Below are 18,914 nucleotides of genomic sequence, written 5' to 3'. Positions count from 1 at the left end.
GGCCCGACCTCGGCCCGACCCCCAGCCGCCCGACCTCCCCCGACCTCGGCCCGACCCCCGGCCGCCCGACCTCGGCCTGACCCCCAGCCGCCCGACCTCCCCCGACCTCGGCCCGACCCCCGGCCGCCCGACCTCGGCCCGACCCCGGCCGCCCGACCTCCCCCGACCTCGGCCCGACCCCCGGCCGCCCGACCTCGGCCCGACCCCCGGCCGCCCGACCTCGGCCCGACCTCGGCCCGACCCCCGGCCGCCCGACCTCGGCCCGACCCCGGCCCGACCCCCGGCCGCCCGACCTCGGCCCGACCTCGGCCGCCCGACCTCGGCCCGACCCCGGCCCGACCCCCGGCCGCCCGACCTCGGCCCGACCCCCGGCCGCCCAACCTCCCCCGACCCCCGGCCGCCCGACCTCGGCCCGACCCCCGGCCGCCCGACCTCGGCCCAACCTCCGGCCGCCTGACCCCGCCTCGGCCCGACCTCCCCCGACCCCCAGCCGCCCGACCTCTCCCGACCTCGGCCCGACCCCCAGCCGCCCGACCTCCCCCGACCTCGGCCCGACCCCCGGCCGCCCGACCTCGGCCCAACCTCCGGCCGCCTGACCCCGCCTCGGCCCGACCTCCCCGACCCCCAGCCGCCCAACCTCCCCCGACTTCGGCCCAACCTCCGGCCGCCTGACCCTGCCTCGGCCCGACCTCCCCCGACCCCCAGCCGCCCAACCTCCCCCGACTTCGGCCCGACCCCCAGCCGCCCGACCTCGGTCCAACCTCCGGCCGCCTGACCCCGCTTCGGCCCGACCTCCCCCGACCCCCAGCCGTCCAACCTCCCCCGACCTCGGCCCAACCTCCGGCCGCCTGACCCCGCCTCGGCCCGACCTCCCCCGACCCCCAGCCGCCCAACCTCCCCCGACTTCGGCCCGACCCCCAGCCGCCCGACCTCGGCCCAACCTCCAGCCGCCTGACCCCGCCTCGGCCCGACCTCGGCCTAACCTCTGGCCGCCTGACCCCGCCTCGGCCCGACCTCCCCCGACCCCCAGCCGCCCAACCTCCCCCGACTTCGGCCCGACCCCCAGCCGCCCGACCTCGGTCCAACCTCCGGCCGCCTGACCCCGCTTCGGCCCGACCTCCCCCGACCCCCAGCCGCCCAACCTCCCCCGACCTCGGCCCAACCCCCAGCCGCCCGACCTCGGTCCAACCTCCGGCCGCCTGACCCCGCTTCGGCCCGACCTCCCCCGACCCCCAGCCGCCCAACCTCCCCCGACCTCGGCCCAACCTCCGGCCGCCTGACCCCGCCTCGGCCCGACCTCCCCCGACCCCCAGCCGCCCAACCTCCCCCGACTGCGGCCCGACCCCCAGCCGCCCGACCTCGGCCCAACCTCCAGCCGCCTGACCCCGCCTCGGCCCGACCTCGGCCTAACCTCTGGCCGCCTGACCCCGCCTCGGCCCGACCTCCCCCGACCCCCAGCCGCCCAACCTCCCCCGACTTCGGCCCGACCCCCGGCCGCCCGACCTCGGCCCAACCTCCGGCCGCCTGACCCCGCCTCGGCCCGACCTCGGCCCGACCCCCAGCCGCCCGACCTCCCCCAACCTCGGCCCGACCCCCGGCCGCCCGACCTCCCCGCCTCGGCCCGACCTCGGCCCAATCTCCGGCCACCTGACCCCGCCTCAGCCCGACCTCCCCCGATCTTCCCCAGGTTCGACCCGACCGACCTCCCCTGGCCTCAGCCCGACCGACACTTTCTGGCCCGACCCACTCCCCCGACCTCTGATGGCCCGCCCGCCCGACTCCCCCCACCACCTCCCCTATCTACCTTCCTTGGCCCAGGCAAAGACATTCTGAAATCCGGAATCTGGAACGGCCTCGGTCCTGAGGTTTCCGGATTTCGGACGTCACACCTGTATCCTTGATGTGTAGTCACTGTTGGAACGTGGGAATGCTCACAGGGCTCAATGGAACGAGTGACCAATGAACGCAAATACACCACAGGAAACATTGTCAGGGAAACAAGTTAAAAAAGATACTGCTGCACAAGTGAAATAAATACAGTACCCCAATAAATAACAATGAAGTTTTTGTACAGTTGGAATTGGGAGGACTGGGACTGCTTCAGCATCTGGAGGGAACAAGGGAAATAAAGGCATATTCAGCCCTTTCCTGACGAAAAGGCAAGATATGAATTATTGAAATCGAGTAGACATGGCACTTTATTTTTGCCCCTCCTCGTTAATTTTTCTCCACCCTTCCCTCGCAGAGGTGTTGGCTCCTTGCTGGGCTTCGGTTCCATGGGACACTGTGCGGCCTCCTGCCTCACCCAAGGTGTTGGTCGTCTCCGAACTCGAACTGAGCTGGCTATTCAACCGCAGGGAGTATTCATAGCAGAGCCTGATCCTCTCCCCACTTCCAGCAGAGGTCATTTTTGCCAGTGACCAGGAGAGGGTATCCTGGCCAATCTAATGGAGGCCTAGAATTTATTCTCTACATCCAATATTACAACAGTGACTACTGTTCAAAATACTTTATTGGCTGTAAAGAACTTTGGGACATCATGAGGTCATGGAAGGTGCTTTATTAATGCAAGTTCCTTCTTTCTTTCTATTAGCGTTGCGAGAGATTAGATAACTCAGCACAGACCTGGGATTAATCCTGAGGCTGTCCTAATCTATAATGTTCAGCTACTCACTGTCTGAACTCGCTAAGCCGTCATGGTTGGGGTGGAAAGGGGTTGAAAGGAGGACAGCATTTATGTTTGAAGGGGAAACCATTGAGGTGTTGAGGAGAAGGAAAAGCAGGAGAGATGATGGTAGTCTCTCTGTTCCATCAAACTCAAGTGCACCCAGTGTCAAACGCGGCTCAGTGGGTCGCACTCTCACCAGAGTCAGATGGTTGTGGGTTCAAATCACTATTCCAACACACTCCTGGCTGGCCTCCGACATTCTACCCTACGTAAACTGGAGGTGATCCAAAACTCGGCTGCCCGTGTCCTAACTCGCACTGTCCCGCTCACCCATCACCCCTGTGCTCGCTGACCTACATTGGCTTGCGGTTTCACAACGCCTCGATTTCAAAATTCTCAACTTATTTTCAAACCCCTCCATGGCCTTGCCCCTCCCTATCTCTGTAATCTCCTCCAGCCCCTGAGATGTCTGCGCTCCTCTAATTCTGCCCTCTTGAGCATCCCTGATTATAATCGCTCAACCATTGGTGGCCATGCCTTCTGTTGTCTAGGCCCCAAGCTCTGGAACGCCCGGCCTAAACCTATCCACCTCTCTACCTCTCTTTACTCCTTCAAGACGCTCCTTAAAACATACCTCTTTGACCAAGCTTTTGGACACCTGCGCTAATTTCCTCTTATATGGTTCGGTCTCAAATTTTTATCTCATAATACTCCTGTGAAGTGCCTTGGGACATTGCATCATGTTAAAGGTGCTATATAAATACAAGTTACTGCTGTTGATCATGAATTTGAGGCAGACATTGACAGTACAGTATTCCCTCAGTTATTCACTGTTAGAGATGCCACCTTTCAGATGAGACATGAAACCAAAATTCTGTCTGCCCTCTCAGTTGGCCACTATTTCCAGGGGAGATCTCCCCAGTGTCCTGGCCAATATTTATTCCTCAACCAACATCACTAAAACAAAAGATTATCTGGTCATTATCACTTTGCTGTCTGTGGGAGCTTGCTGTGTGCAATTTAGCTGCTGCGTTTCCCACATTACAATAGGGACTACACTTCACAAAGTACTTCATTGGTTGTAAATCACTTTGGGACATCCTGAGGTTGTGAAATGCTCTATATAAATGCAAGTCTTTCTTTCTTATTTTCAAGTCGGGCGATTACTGATCCAAAATGATTTAATGCATGCAAAGGAGGCAAATCAAGAGTATTTCAAAGCCCCTTTCCATCAATAATGAAACTTCTGAATGATGTGATTTATGCCACAGGAGATTGCAAAAGAGCAGACTGTTCATTCAGATGTGCTTCAGAATAGACCTGAGAGCAGAATTTTCTAATTTCACCCCCATCAATATTCTGCACATACCATCCATCATCACAACCGGGGGCTGATTCCCCTCGCCCCTGCAGTGTGATGTTTAACCGATGAGCTCCTTCCTCATTGGGCTCCTAAAATAGCACAAGTGAGACAGCTGCGTCACTCTGATGTCACGGAGTGGCTTAAAATAGCTGCTTGCTTTGTTGCAGTTAATGATTTGGTTGCAAATGAGAAAACCAGCCACACTTCAGTGCTGCTCAAGCACATTCTCTGGAGAAAAGTGCGAGCGCTGCAAGAATCAGCAATAAATCTTTCAACGTGAGAGAGGAGGTTATAAATTTCTTCACCGTTTATTGTGCTGCCACATACAATGGGGTAAAAAGAACCGGACAGCATTCCCTGGACAGCTCAACGGCATCTTGTACGTTATTGAGCTTTCTATATTACTAAGCAATCAACTTGTTTTCATATAACGCATTTGAAATAGTAAAACGTACCAAGGTTCTTCACAGGAGTGTAATCCCACATAAAAATGAACACTGAGCCAAATAAGGAGACATTAGGACTATAGACCAAACTGCTCAACCATCGGTGGCCATGCCTTCAGCTGCCTGGGCCCCACGCTCTGGAACCCCCTCCCTAAACCTCTCCGCCTCCCTTTACTCCTTTAAGACGCTCCTTAAAACCTACCTCTTTGACCAAGCTTTTGGTCATTTGCCGTAATTTCTTCTTATGTGGCTTGGTGTCAAATTTATTTGCTTTGTCTTATAACACTCCTGTGAAGCACCTTGGGATGTTTTATTACATTAAAGGTGCTATATAAATAAAAGTTGTTGTTATTGTTGCTGTAGTTCCCTCTAAGGTGTGCGCAAGTGCGGCCACACAGCAATCTGGAATGTACCACGCGCTGAAATAAACTGTCCGCTCACAACTTCGTCATTTGATAACTGTGATGCAAATGTAAACTGCCCATGGATGAAAAAATAGTACTCAGAGGAGTTTGTTTCCCACCCAGTACAAAGAAAATTTAGAGGGCACATTGATTAGGACATTTGTGGGACACTGTAATCACCCGTTCCGTGGGACATTCGTACTACGTTAAAGGCACTATATAAATGCAAGTTAGGGTTGCCAACTCTCCAGGATTGTCCCAGAATCTCTAGGAATTGAAGATTAATCTTCTGAAAACTGCTGCAATTGTCCCAGGAGAAAAATCATACCGGCATTCAAACAATCTGAGCTTTTTCCATTTTCTTTGAACACCGATAAATATTGGAGATGGGGAGCAAAAAGGCTGTTTGGCAGTCACTGAATAGTGATCCAATTGAGTGATATGTTCGCTTTCCAAAGGCCGTGAGAAGGCGAGGCGCCACGAGGATGGACATATTGGGCGTCCAATGGTGGTAGCGTAGGACGCGGGGCGTGTGGAGGTGAGACGTCATGTCATTATACCTCCATGAATCCGTCCAAGCAGCGTTGGCAATCCTACTGCAAGGCGCTATTGGTTGAGACGTTCAGGTGATTGTACACAGGGAAGGAAACAAAACGTGTGTAATCGGGAAAAATTGCAGAGTTAATAAAACTGCCCTGGTCCTTTATTCACTTTAACAACAAATTTCTGGAGTGGCAATTCTTCATTTACTAAGTGAGTAAAATATTTACGGCTGGACTGACGGCATTCATTGAAAATTAATTATTTTTAGCAGCTTTGCGCTGCAAGAAATGAATACAGGTTGTTCCCTATGTAATACTCAATGGAGTTTGGAACAAAATTGGGCAGCTCTTTCTCCCTGATCATGCCAGCCTGCAGTTCGGTGTCCATCGGGCCTGTTCTGCATGCTCAGTGGCCTCTGTGCATCCCCCACTGTTAGAATATCAGCTTGTTAAGATGAATATGTTCTGGGGAAAAAAATGATCTAACTTGCTTTCAACATGAGTTGTTATATTAAAGTTGCATTCTCATCCTTTTGTTCAAATCCCTCCATGGTGTCATCCCTCCCTATTTCTGTAACCTCCTACAACCGTCCGTGATCTCTGCGCTCCTCCAATTCTGGCCTCTTGCACATCCCTGCATTCCTTCGCTCCACCACTGGCCACCACCGTGCCTTCAGTTGCCTATGTCCTAAGCTCTGGAACTCCCTCCCTAAATGTCTATGCCTCTCTCCCTCTCCTCCTTTAAGAAACTTCTTAAAATCTACCTCTTTGTCCAAGCTTTTGGTCACCTGTCCTAATATCTCCTGATGTGGCTTGGTGTCAAATTTTGTTTGCTAACACCCCTGTGAAGCACCTTGGGATGTCTTACTGTGTTAAAGGAGCCACATTAATACAAGTTGTTGCTCTTGTTGAATGGCACACATAGGGAAGTGAGTGCACTGTGGAGACACAACCCTTGATTTTCCCCTCATTAAAACTAATCACGAGCTGTGCGCCAAACATCTCCCTCGGTGCGCTGCCTGTGAGCTTCCCACTGGAATTTGCCATCATACTCCATTGAACCAGCCTCGCTAATGAAGCATGAGAATTCCAGCCAGGAGTGGTATTTCATTCCCCGAGAGCCAGCACAGGCACGATAGGCCGAAAGGCCTCCTTCTGTTCTGTATGATTGCATGATCTTTTTTTGGTGAGAAGGGGCAGTGAATTTAAAGTAAATAGAATTAAAATTATTGAAAGAAATCAAAGCCCAACACATTTCAGGAGTTTCAGAGGTCACTAAGGGGAAGATTTCCAATTTGGCATCCACGAGTAGAACTGGCATTGCAATACTGGCCTGCAGTAGAAACTGCCCGATTTTTCATTTCCATTGATTTCAATGCTGCTAGGCTTAAATGTGCATCACTATGTTGGAGCCTTGTAACGTGGGATATTATGTCAGCACCAGCTGTTACTCCACAGTCAACACAACACTAGTCCAATGGTATGTCTTGATGGAGCCAATGCAATTGAAATGAAGTCAGGCCTTGTAGCTCCTGTCTATAGTTTATGTGCCAAATTACCACAATCAGTGAGAAAAGTTCAGGACCGCTGTCGATATTTGTTGGGTTCAGTGTTGTCAGTTGCTCTCTCTGCAGTCTGAGTATCTTGATTTTATGGGATTTTATACTTGTACTGCACTGTAAACATGTGTATGATAGCGTAACTGAGGGGCGTAACAATGGCATCCCTTTGTGATCTGAAGTGGATATTCCTGTCTTGCGCAAGTGCAGTCCTTCAATCTCTCTGCCGGAGGACTGGGCAAATGCTTGATGCATTGATATGAATCGCTACGTTGCTTTAGTTCAGCACGAGGGTACATGCAGAGCAACATTTATAATGAGATTCCCTTAGTTCAATTGGTAAAACCTGTCTTCACATCACATACAAAAATAATGATCACTCTGCACATTCATGCCTCAGTGGGTAGTCTTTCTTGTCTGACTTCAAAAAATAATTTCTAACTGCCCTCTGTGTACTATCCTTCCCACAGCCTCCTTCTGGGCCCCACTGCTTCATAGCTTTCTTTTTCAAAATCTTGTGACTGCCTGTGCAACGTAGTGTTTTATCCACCTGCCGCCCTGCCTGTGTCCCTGTCGATGTCTTGTATCTTTCACTGTTCACGCCCACAAAACGGAATCAAAGACTATCCAATATAATGGGCATTGTTGATTACCGCGATAAGTGAACACATTTCTGTCAAAGCTAGCTCATTGGCATCTTAACGACCGATCATCTCAAAGCCCCTTTTTAACATGCACAATAAACTAAGACAACACTTCAAAGCAACTTATTTTCCTAATCGCATGGAAAAATGATCAAACGATTCAAAAACATAGCAAGTATAACAAGAGTATCACACACACTAATTTTCCTCTTTAGGAATGAGATAGGTCAGAAGTTAAACATTCTGCTTGACTATTCTAAATAATATTGGGACATTAAGAAACAATTTCTAAAGAGGAGAGTTCATTAGAAAGATTTGTATTTGGTGTCATGGTAAAAATGTTACCAACAGAAACATTGCACATTAGTAAAGGTTCTCCAAAAGTGTTGTACTACAGACTAGTAAGAGGCAACTATGGGCCCATTAAAGTCCACCTGCTGAATTCATAATGTCAGTTGTGCTATGGTGGGGAGACTTTAGGGGTCAGCTGTTTCCCCAAGGGCAGTTATACCAACAGAGGTAGGAAAGGTAGCCAGTGAATCAAGAAATGAAGAGAAAGGAAAAGAGAAACACTCTGTAAAGAGTTAAAGAATGCAGGGCATTACCCATAAAAATACCTCACTATATTCAAATCAAAATCCCCTTCGTCCAGTGAGACAGCCCAGACATTGAGGTTCAAAACTACGAGCCACCCTTGACCAACCTGGCAAGCTTATCTTTGGTGTTGTTGCTGTGTGACTCACAAATCATGACCCAGTGGTTGACTTCAGCAGAAGTGGCAATAAGGTTACTACAATCCTTAGCACCTGAGGTGATGGAGGGGCGGGGTGCAAATCCATTTGATTTCTATTCCTGTTGGAAAGTGTGCACATTTGGATGCTGAGCAAGGACAAGTTCCGTTGTGGTGACCCGCAGAGTCAAATAGCCTGATGTCATTCACCAACAAGGCTCAGAGTCATGAAGGATGGTCACTTGGGTAAGATACCAGATGGGTTCCAGCACCACGGGAACATACCCCAGCAATGCAGGAACTCACCATGGTTACATCGACATCGCCCACTCCTGTGACCCCAACCACCGAGAAGGACAGGAGCAGCATGCCATGGGGCGGCCATATTCTCCACCATTCCGACTGGGGCATATAAATCACGTTCCTTTATTGTTATTGGGCCAGTGTCCTGGAATCCACCTGTACAAGGACTGCATCGGTTCAAGGAGAAGGCCGACCATCACCCTCTTGGATCAAGTGGAATGGATAATTAATGGCAACATCTAAGAACAAATACAGAGAAATAAGTCAGCCTATTGGAGGGGAGGGGAGGGGTGGAAGGAAAGACTTTTGGTTTGTGAGGGAACCATAAACAATGGAGCACCTATCACAATGTTCTAGAGAGGGACTAATGCATTGGGTTATTAGGAGGAACCATTAACTTTAACAACTCTTCAGTGAACTTAAACTTGTCATAGAGAAGCACAAATGGAGATGATGCCAAGCATTATTATAAAACACCTTTTAGCTCCATGGTAAAGTTTACACTATTTTGTTTTTATAATCCTTACCCCAAAACGTATAAATAGTGCCTAGGATTTGAGCTACTTTGATAATTAAAACTCAACTTACACATTCATCCAATTCTCACAGAAGACTCCTGTAGATGCTATGCCAAACCTGTGAAAAGCTACTGGTAAAATAAAATGAGAAATAAATCAGGAATAGACTAAAAGTTGAACTGGAATATTCCTGCTTCCCCAGGTCATCTTGCATCATGTACATACCACAAGCAAGAGGATAGTCAAGCAATCTGCTCCAAGGCTCTATCAGTGCTGCACTGAAATGGTGCCAAGAAGTGCCCAAAGATGGTCCCCAGGAAGCTCTCCTTATTTCCACTGGTTCGGAGGGGCTCCACCTCTCCACCTTTCCTCAGCAGAATGCCCTAAATTGGGAAACTGAGGAGGTGGAGTATCCCAGCCCTCTATGATTAATACCAGTGTGTTTCACAAAATTGGATTTTCCATATTCTGAGGCTGGGGGTTGTGGATTCAAAGTGTCATGGGAAAAAAAAGATGAAAGCAAAGCTTTATGAACTTGAAAGTTGCATGTGCAAAATTACAGTCTTGGAAGCAACAGGTCTAACATTTAAATTGAAGGTTGATTCCTGGGTGGATCCCGCAGCAGAAAACCAGGCTCTTTACGTTAGTAACCTGAACACATCAACTTTTCTGCCCAACTCCTGTGATTCCATTGCATTAGTTTGAAAGATAAAGTGCACGGCCACGGTATAAATAATGTTCAGCTCTGAAATGAATTAAGAAGCAGAGACCAACGACCTTGTTAAAATGAATAGCAAGCATTGATTAGGAGAGTTATTAATAAAACTAATACTTACATGTGTCAAGAAGTGACTGTAAAATATGTGCAATAGATTATTTGCAGAGAAGATCAATATTTACGAAAACATAACCTTCCTCCTTAAAAACAATTCATCTCGCTCAGAAAGATCACAGAATAATCTAAAAGTCACACTTTATTTTCCCAATTGATTTTTTTTTCCAATTTGGTTCTGACTGTCTCTTCCACTGCCTCAACAGGTACAGTGATGTCATGATTGGTAAGCTGAAGTGCAATTTCACACACTACATTTACAGGTGTCTGAAAGGTTATATTTTTTTTAATTCTTTCTGAGGATAGGAGCTTCACTGGCAAGGCCAGCATTTATTGCTCTTCCCTAGTTGTCCTCGAGAAGGTGGTGGTGAGGCGCCTACTTGAACCGCTGCAGTCCATGTGGTGAAGGTACTCCCATAGTGCTGTTAGGAAGTTCCAGGATTTTGACCCAGTGACAAGGAAGGAATGGTGATATATTCTAAATCAGGATGGTGTGTGAGTTGGAGGGGAACTTGGAGATGCTGGTGTTCTCATGCACCTGCTGTCCTTGTCCGTCTGTCTAGTTGCTGGAGGTTGTGGGTGTGGGAGGGGCTGCCGATGAAGCCTTGGCAAGATGCTGCAGTGCATCCTATAGATGGGACACCCTGCAGCCACAACGGATTAGCTGTTAGAATATGATGGCCGTTTACACTTAGTTTCGCTGGAAAGTTGCCATTATTTTGGAGCCTGTTAATGAGACGGAACTACCTACCAATCCATCAGCGAATATTGATATGGTATTTGCAGATATTCCAGCTATCCACTGTATGTTGTGATGGATGGATGGTTGTCTCAAATGCCTGAATTTAAGTGGCCCTTTTCTCACAACTGGATTGTCCCAAAGGATGTTTCAGGGGAAGATGTTGATTGACAGCTCCGTGCCCAGGCAGAGAAATATTTTCAGCAGATTTTGACTAGTTCAGTTTTTCCTATCTACCGTACTGCATCCTGAATCCTCTGTGGGGTGGACTTAACCTTGGGTATAAATGATGTGCTGCAAACATTGGCCCAGGTTCAATGAAGTGTTGTGGAGTGTCCATTTTTTAAATTATTGAACTGAAGACTTCTGAGATAAATGTTGTAATCTAGTTGGATCTGCTGTTTTCCTACTACTTCGTTTTTTTAAATTTACGTTTCAGACCCCTGAATCAGCCCGGTCTGCTAGTTCTATCCTCCATTTAGATAAGAGTCAAAAAGTACTTCTTATCACAGAATCCAGTCTTGCTGCTCATTCAATGCCATTAGTTGTATCTCACTTGCACAAGGAGAGACATTCAGAATCAGGTTAATGAAGAACGAAAGCACATGCATTTATATAGCGCCTTTAACATAGTAAAATGTCCCAAGGTGCTTCACAGGAGTGTTATGACAAGATTTAACACCGAACCACATAATGAGGTATTAGGAGAGAAAAGAAGTGTAAGGAGCGTTTTAAAGGAGGAAAGGTAGAGAGGCCGCACGGTTTAGGGAGGGAGCTGCTCTATAACCTGCATGGAATTAACTCTACCTCAGCCAACAGAGATAGCAAGAGAGACACAGATATTGGGATTGCCCCCACCTTCCTCCACCTCCCCCGGCTGCAGCCTCCCGCACTTGGAATACTCACGAGATGAAACATGATGGACTGGCAAAAATACATCATTGACACAATAATCAAGATAAATTGAAAGATGGGAGTTTTTACAGAACCGAAAGACATTATAATCTGCTTAACAACAAGATCATCTACAAGGAAATCGACAAGGAAAATCAAACAGTGAACATTATGCCATTCTTATATTTAAGAAGTATTTATTCAGACTGCCACTATCGTAGCTTTTACACAAAGAATGTCAGTCGTGGAAGAGCTCCCTACGGACCTTATTACAATTTTTCAAAACCAGGCTGGGTCCAAGCAATAGAGGTGTTAATAATCTGCTGTTATCTCCGTCTGAGACCTACTTGCTTGCTGTGTAACTGTTCTTATCAGCAGTGCTGGACTGTTATCTAAATTCTGAGATTAGAGCCGTTTGCTCAGCAGCTAGTGTTCCACTCATCACCAAACCCCCACCCTCCAATCCCCCACTCCACACAACCACTCCTCCGCAAACAGAAGTGACAATTACTGAACCTAATTGTTCTTCTACAAGAACCAGGGCTCCCACTATGTCCATTTTGGGGCTTTGGGAAAGCTGTCACCTGCAACCAAAGCAGAGCAAAGGTTCAGCCACTCAAATGCACGTCAGACAAGAAATCCCAAATCTCTTTTATCCCGAGGACAGAACAATTTTCCTCTTGTGCTTAAAAAGCAGAGCCCCCTCACTCGCTTGCACTGTGCAATGCTGCAAATGAGTTGCAGGGTAAACGATGCTGGCAATTCCAGTGACAAAAGCCAATATGCTGTGGCCGCTTTATCTGTCAAGCTTTTCAAGGCTAGATAAACACTAAAAGTAAGACTAATTTGCAAACTTCCAATCTAAATTCAGAAGGGATTAGGAACATAAGAACTGGTGTAGGCCATTCAGCCCCTCGGGCCTGTTCTGCCATTCAATGAGATTATGGCTGATCTGCATCCTAGCTCCATTAACCCACCTTTGTTCCATATCCCTCAATACCCTTGGTTAGCAAAAATGTATCAATCTCAGATCTAAAATTAATTGAGCGAGCATTTACTGCTTTTTGTGAGAGTTCCATATTTCTACCACTCTTTGCTTGAAGAAGTGATTCCTAACTACTCTCCTGAATGGCCTGGCTTTGATTTTAAGGTTATGTCCTCTTGTCCTAGAATCTCTCGCCAGCGGATAAAGTTTCTCTCTACCCTATCAATTCCTTTCAAATCCTAAAAACTTCAATCAGATCACCCCTTAACCTTCTATATTCCAGGGAATACATGCAAGTTTATGCAATCTTGCCTCATAATCTAACCCACAAGTCCCATTTAAAAAAGCCTTGATCAGACACCAGGGTAAAGGGGTAGATTAGGCCACACCGGATTTTGGTTTGAAGATCTATTTTTAAATTTGTACGACAGCTGGGAGCTTGATTGTGCAGCGGGTCGCAGTAGTACGGGATATTTGTCTGTGTTCACAATCCCACACACTGCCACGCTTTCTGTTTCGGACATGCTGTTGCAGGGGAACGCGAGAGTAGAGGTCACACTGTAGTCCCAAAGGGAAAGAGGCAAAAACAGTAGTCTTGTTTCTGAACTGCTCTTGTTCTGTATCGAGTGTGCAGGGAGGGCAGCCAGCCTTCCAGTATACAATGTGGTCTTACAGGGAAGTTGATTTGTAGCATCTTCGAGGTAGTTCAAATAATATACAAAACTTATAGGAGTCACAGATAAGATTAGAGCTAGAAAGTCAATGCAACTGATTATAGGGTTTTTGATGTCACATTACATATATAGAATTAATAGCATTCACAGCACAGAAACTGGCCATTTAACTCAACTGGTCCATTCCACTGGACTCAACTGGCAGGTGGAATACAATGTCGGAAAGTGTGAGGTCATCCACCTTGGGAAAAAAATCAGTAAAAGGGAATATTATTTGAATGGGGAAAAATTACAACATGCTGCGGTGCAGAGGGACCTGGGGGTCCTTGTGCATGAATCCCAAAAAGTTAGTTTGCAGGTGCAGCAGGTAATCAGGAAGGCGAATGGAATGTTGGCCTTCATTGCGAGAGGGATGGAGTACAAAAGCAGGGAGGTCCTGCTGCAACTGTACAGGGTATTGGTAAGGCCGCACCTGGAGTACTGCGTGCAGGTTTGGTCACCTTACTTAAGGAAGGATATACTGGCTTTGGAGGGGGTACAGAGATGATTCACGAGGCTGATTCTGGAGATGAGGGGGTTACCTTATGATGATAGATTGAGTAGACTGGGTCTTTACTCGTTGGAGTTCAGAAGGATGAGGGGTGATCTTATAGAAACATTTAAAATAATGAAAGGGATAGACAAGACAGAGACACCGGTCGGGGAGACTAGAACTAGGGGGCATAGCCTCAAAATACGGGGGAGCCAATTTAAAACAGAGTTGAGAAGGAATTTCTTCTCCCAGACGGTTGTGAATCTGTGGAATTCTCTGCCCAAGGAAGCAGTTGAGGCGAGCTCATTGAATGTATTCAAGTCACAGATAGATAGATTTTTAACCAATAAGGGAATTAAGGGTTACGGGGAGAGGGCGGGTAGGTGGAGCTGAGTCCACGGCCAGACCAGCCATGATCTTATTGAATGGCGGAACTGGCTCGAGGGGCTAGATGGCCTACTCCTGTTCCTAATTCTTATGTTCTTATGTTATATTCCAGTGATAATGCTCACCACGAGCCTACTCCCACCCCTCTTCGTCTAACCCTATCAGCGGAACTTTCTATTCCTTTCTCCCTCATATGTTTATCTAACTTCCTTAAATTTATCGAGCAAAAAAAAAATCAGCCTAACTGTAAAAAGGTCAAGAAAAAGAGAGGCAGTGAAATCTTTCAATATTATATTGGTTCAGAAATGAACGAAGAGTTCATGCGTGGCCTTTTGTAACTAAAGTCGCTTCTCGGCCTTTTGGCTAAGATCATGCGTAACTGACCTGACAGGGGAGTAGCCACCATGACCTCCGGGTGGTTCTCCCTGGATCAGGAAGGTATATGCTTGCTTTTTTGGAAACAGGAGGTGGGTGGGGTGGCTTGACCCATCCACCTCCACGGAGGTGTGTGGGGGACCTGACCCATCCACCTCCATGGCACGAACCTGGTATTGCAGTACTTCCAGGAACGGTGCAGTGGCTCTCGGCCTTTTGGCTAAGAGCATTGGCGCAGAGTGATCCTTGGCGTGTGCAAGGTGACCTCTGCCGTTTGTGATTTGACAAAGAATTGGAACGATTGGCTACGAATTTCAAAAAAAAAAACAACTAAAGTCTGAGAACTTCACAAGCGGTAGAAAGGGAAGGCAGAAAGTACCAGCTGGTGGTTTTTAAGTCCGGAAAGACATTGCAGGGGTTGGGTGATGTTGGGGGGGGGGGGGGGCGCAGTTTCATCACATCATAGGCAGTCCCTCGAACGAGGATGACTTGCTTTCCCAAGAGTTCACAGATGTTTCAATGAAGGACCCGATTTTCTAGTCCTGAACTCCAGTTGAGATGTGGAAGATGTGGGGGTGTTGTGTATGCATGCCTGTTTACTGTATGATGTTTGTAACACTGTTATACAACAATGAATGTACCCTTACACTGTACACACCTTGCCTGTACACCAGAGGGTACTACTGCTGGAGACCTAAGGGTTACCTGCACACTGCAGGTAACCCAGTATAAAAAGGAACACACAGCTTGTTGTCTGCACTCAGGAGCTGCAAATAAAGGACTGCAGGTCTACACAGTTTCAGTATCATACCCTGCCTCGTGGAGTCAATACTAAAGGTGCCTACATACATTACAACTGGTAACGGGAATACGAGGTCACGAACCACACGCTCAGCATGTCGAATCTCAGCATCTTTCAGCAATTTACCGATGGGGAAGATTGGGACGCTTTTGTAGAAAGATTGGAACACTTAAGGAGACTGGCTGCACCGTGCGACTTTGGCGACCACCTAAATGAAGCACTAAGAGTCTCTAAACTGACGAGAGCAGTGCACCGCATTGATACTTCTAAGGGCAGAAACGCTGCCCCGAGTCCCGCAACCCTGAGTCCGCCACATGGGGCAAACTGGCTAGCCACAGGAGGAAACCACAGGGCCCACCAGTGCCACTACAAAGACTATGCATGTAAAGAGAAAAGGCACCTTCAAAGGATGTGCAGAAAAAGCTTTACTCACCACGTCTCTGATGAGTTGGCTGATCACCGGGGCTCCGACACAGAGGAAGGTGAAGTCACTCAACCCCTGGAAGAAGAGTATGGAACTCATACCTGCTCCACCGAAAGTTCTCCATGGGCGATGAAAGTAGACGTCGACAGGGTCCCAGTTTCTATGGAGAGCGACACAGGGGCGTGCCAGTCTGATGAGCCAAGCGACCTTTGAAGAACTTTGGATGAATCCCACCAATCGACCACAACGGCTGCCTGTCCAAGCGAAGCTGCTCCCAGGCCTCCGGGCTCCGGCAATCGACCTCGAACATGGATCCATCGCAGCATCCACTGTCCAGCTCGATTGCCCACAACACCCTGGAAAAATCTCCGAGACCGAGGAGCCAAACTCCACTTTCTGGACCGGGGCAGCACTCCAAGAGGTGAACATCGACAAAAGAAATGGATTCCCAACATCCAGGATCGAACCTGTGGAAGAAAAGAGCACCACAGCCTAGCTGCAGCAAGACCAGAAAATGGCTGCAGCACCACAAGCAGCAGAACCTGTAATCAAAATGGCCTCCGCCATGCCACGAGTGAACATGGAGGAGCATCATGTGACATCGAACGGACAATCGGATTTGAAGGCTCCCTTAAAGGAGACCGGTAACCAAAATAATTTAAAGGGGAAGTTTCAACTATTTGAGTACACGGACCTTAAAGCTAAAGATGCAATTAAAGGGTGCAAGTATGAAAATATATGCAATGTAACCATGAATTGTGATGCTGGTTTAACTAATGTGACTAATGAGATGAATGCAGTAAGGTTAAGAACAAGTTTTTAATGCTTAACAATAATGATAAAGAATGTGAAATGCCGAATGTAACCATGTCTGTTGAAACCAGGACACCCAAAAGTGATGCAATGTATAATGCAGGCTCGACTATGTGTGAACAGAGCCAAGGTGTCATGTACACTGGTAGGACACTGCCAAAGGACATTGGGTCCTACAGGGACCATGCTGATGCCAATGGAATCCCTCTGTGGGAGACCCCCAGCTCCAGCAGGCTACTTGACCATGTAGCCTGGACCTTTGGAACGAATGTGATGCCCCTTGCAGGACACACACACAGCCAGTGGGAGCAGACCCATTACAGGGACAGTGGTCAATGGGCAGCCCAGCCACCACCAATGGCAACCTGCACCAGATCAGCCCTACAACCCCTGGCCACCAGGGCCAACACCAGGAGCATGAGGCCAATACCCTCCAGCTTCCCTGGCATGACCTGACCCTCATCCCAATTGGTGGACAAGGAGCCCACCCAGTCTTGTGGCCCTGCCCACAACTACCCACATCACAGTGTATACACACCACCCACTGCTGCCGTGGCTACCCCCCCCCCCGAGGAATCCCACAACAGTAACACCCACATGGTCTGTGAGTGAGGGAGGGGAAATGTACGAGGCCAGCCTCAAGCACAGGGGTCACACCTGGCAACCACACAACCCTCACCACAACCTCCCATAGCCCACCACTGATCACCTCCCCTGGGCATGACAATAAGGATATGAAAAATACTTAGGGGGGGGAAGTGTTATTGTGTATGCATGCCTGTTTACTGTGTGATGTCTGTAACACTGTTATGCAACACTGAATGTACCCTTACACTGTTCACACCTAGCCTGTACACCAGAGAGTGCTGCTGCTATAGACCTAAGGGTTACCTGCACACGGCAGGTAACCCAGTATAAAAAGGAACACACAGCTTGTTGTCTGCACTCAGGAGCTGCAAATAAAGGACTACAGGTCTACACAGTTTAAGTATCATACCCTGCCTCGTGGAGTCATTACTAAAGGTGCCTACATATGCTACAGGGGGGGGTTTAAAGCTTCATTAATTGCTGCCTGAAGAAAACCCAGGTTCTAACAGCCCATTTTAGCTATGAGGACAGATTGGATAGGCTGGGTTTGTTTTCTTTGGAACAGAGGAGGCCGTTGGGAGACCTTATTGAGGTATACCACGTGGACCACTTCCCCTATCTCTGGAGCCTCTTATTAGCAAGAGTAGGCACCGCCTCCAGTGCGCCAGTGCAGCCTTCGGCCGCCTGAGGAAAAGAGTGTTTGAAGACCAGTACCTCAAAACTGTCACCAAGCTCATGGTCTACAGGGCCATAATAATATCCGTCCTCCTGTATGGCTCAGAGACATGGACCATGTACAGTAGACACCTCAAGTCGTTGGAGAAATACCACCAGCGATGTCTCCGCAAGATCCTGCAAATCCCCTGGGAGGACAGACGCACAAACATTTGTGTCCTCGTCCAGGCCAACATCCCCAGCATTGAAGCACTAACCACACTTGATCAGCTCCGCTGGGCAGGCCACATAGTTCGCATGTCAGACACGAGACTCCCAAAGCAAGCGCTCTACTCGGAACTCGTCCACGGCAAACGAGCCAAAGGCAGGCAGAGGAAACTTTACAAGGACACCCTCAAAGCCTCCCTGATAAAGTACGACATTCCCACTGACACCTGGGAGTCCCTGGCCATAGACTGCCCTAAGTGGAGGAAGTGCATTCGGGAGGGCGCTGAGCTCCTCGAGTATCGTCGCCGAGAGCATGCAGAAATCAAGCGCAGGCAGCGGAAGGAGCGTGCGGCAAACCTGTCCCACCCACCCTTTCCCTTAACGACTATCTGTTCCACCTGTGACAGAGACTGTGGTTCTCGTATTGGACTGTACAGCCACTTAAGAACTCATTTCAGGAGTGGAAGCAAGTCTTCCTCGATTCTGAAGGACTGCCTATGATGATGATAATGATATATAAAATTATGAGGGGCCTAGATAAAGTGGATAGGAAGGACCTATTTCCCTTAGCCGAGGGGTCAACAACCAGGGGCATAGATTTAAAGTAATTGGCAGGAGGTTTAGAGGGGGTTTAAGGGGAAATGTTTTCACCCAGAAGGTGGTGGGAATCTGGAACTCACTGCCTGAAAGGGTGGTAGAGGCACAAACCCTCACTACATTTAAAAAGTACTTGGATGTGCACTTGAAGTGCCGTAACCTACAAGGCTACGGACCAAGAGCTGGAAAGTGGGATTAGGCTGGTTAGCTCTT

The 18,914-nt window shown here is 48.7% G+C and overlaps 1 protein-coding gene and 1 pseudogene across 1 annotated transcript in view; one reads left to right on the top strand and one right to left on the bottom strand.

Moving 5' to 3' along the window:
* Positions 1-18,914, bottom strand: part of LOC139281110 (cytoplasmic phosphatidylinositol transfer protein 1-like) — a 284,745-nt gene that overhangs the window by 147,265 nt on the left and 118,566 nt on the right. The gene's annotated exons all lie outside the window — the stretch shown is intronic.
* LOC139226033 (U2 spliceosomal RNA) lies at positions 14,564-14,802 on the top strand (annotated as a pseudogene).

This window comes from Pristiophorus japonicus, chromosome 15 (genome assembly GCF_044704955.1).
Source record: "Pristiophorus japonicus isolate sPriJap1 chromosome 15, sPriJap1.hap1, whole genome shotgun sequence".
Lineage (NCBI taxonomy): Eukaryota > Metazoa > Chordata > Chondrichthyes > Pristiophoridae > Pristiophorus > Pristiophorus japonicus.
The sequence above is the reverse complement of the archived record's forward strand: the minus strand, read 5'-3'. Positions and strand labels throughout refer to the sequence as shown.